The sequence below is a fragment of the Solanum stenotomum genome, chromosome 11, assembly GCF_019186545.1.
Source record: "Solanum stenotomum isolate F172 chromosome 11, ASM1918654v1, whole genome shotgun sequence".
Lineage (NCBI taxonomy): Eukaryota > Viridiplantae > Streptophyta > Magnoliopsida > Solanales > Solanaceae > Solanum > Solanum stenotomum.
This window is the reverse complement of record NC_064292.1, coordinates 52,012,792-52,014,256: the sequence shown is the minus strand read 5'-3', so window position 1 is coordinate 52,014,256 and position 1,465 is coordinate 52,012,792.

The window sequence follows — 1,465 nt, the reverse complement described above, 5'->3', positions numbered from 1 at the left end:
GGGAAAATGCACAAGTACCCCCCCAGCCTATGCCCGAAATCCCACAGACACACCTAACCTTTACTAAGGTCCTATTACCCCCCCAAACTTATTTTTTAATTAATTTTCTACCCCTTTTGGTCCTACGTGGCACTATTTTGAAAAATTTGTCAACACGTGCTGGGCCCACAAGAATAGTGCCACGTAGGACCAAAAGGGGTAGAAAATTAATTAAAAAATAAGTTCGAGGGGGTAATAGGACCTTAGTAAAGGTTAGGTGTGTCTGTGGGATTTCGGGCATAGGCTGGGGGGGTACTTGTGCATTTTCCCACTAAATAATTAACAAGTATATAGAATAGCTAATTTATGAAGGGATCATGAGTCACGTATTTCATAAATCTTCCCAATAAATTCGCCCCTACATATATACACACATCAATATTTTTGTGTTGCTACCTTCACCGATGGGCACCACCGGACCAGTAAATTCATTCCACCAGATTTAACCACCTAGTGACGGAGGTAGAATCCCAACTATCTGAGTTCGGTTAAATTGATTAACTTCTACTCATGTAGTGCATCTATGTTGAAAAAATCAATATTAATTTATACACAATAACTTTAAAATCTAATTATTAATACTTAAAAAATTAATCGTTCTAAAAGTTCAGAACCCATAAAATCGAGGTCACATGTCAATTTTCCTTCTAATCATAATTCCTTATTCTAGGTCAAAGTTTCAGAATCGATTTTCTAATTACTAATTTTCTTTTAAGAAGATAGATATTTCTTCATGAATCGTTATCTCTGAAATTCAATTATAAATTTAACACTTGAACTTGATAAAAGGTCTTCAATTCGTCAAGCAATAAAACATTTAAAATGTGCATATCATGATCATAAGGAGTATATATTTTATAATAATATCTAAACCACTAAAATTTAATTTGTATGTCTCGACAAATTAATAGTTGTAGTGAGGATAGGTATAATTCAGAAAATGATTGAGAATTGAGATGAAAGGCTAGAAATTCAGTACTATATTTTGGTAAGGAGGGCCCTCTATCTAGTCGCTTGATTTAACTCGGTGCGTTTGAACATATATTTTACTAGAAAAGTAAAATAAAATAAAATTGTGAAAGTAAAAAATTCATCTTAAAAAACAAACATAAAAATCAATATTATGTATAACCAAATAATATTTGTTTTTTTAAAAAATAAATAAGATATTTTCCCCTTCTTTTTTGTACATTTTAAAATGGCTGATTATGAAACACTTAAAGTTGATACAATTCTTTATTTAGACACTTGCGCGATCCGAAAATCTAGCTTCCTTGTCCATGTTTTGATAATCATCATCATTCGTCCTAGTCAATAATAAAATTCATTAATTATTACTTAAGCGATTTGGTCGAATAAAGTCTTCTACTAATTTATTCATACAATTATTTTTTTTGAAAATTCTTTTCTCATAATAGAAGGTAAG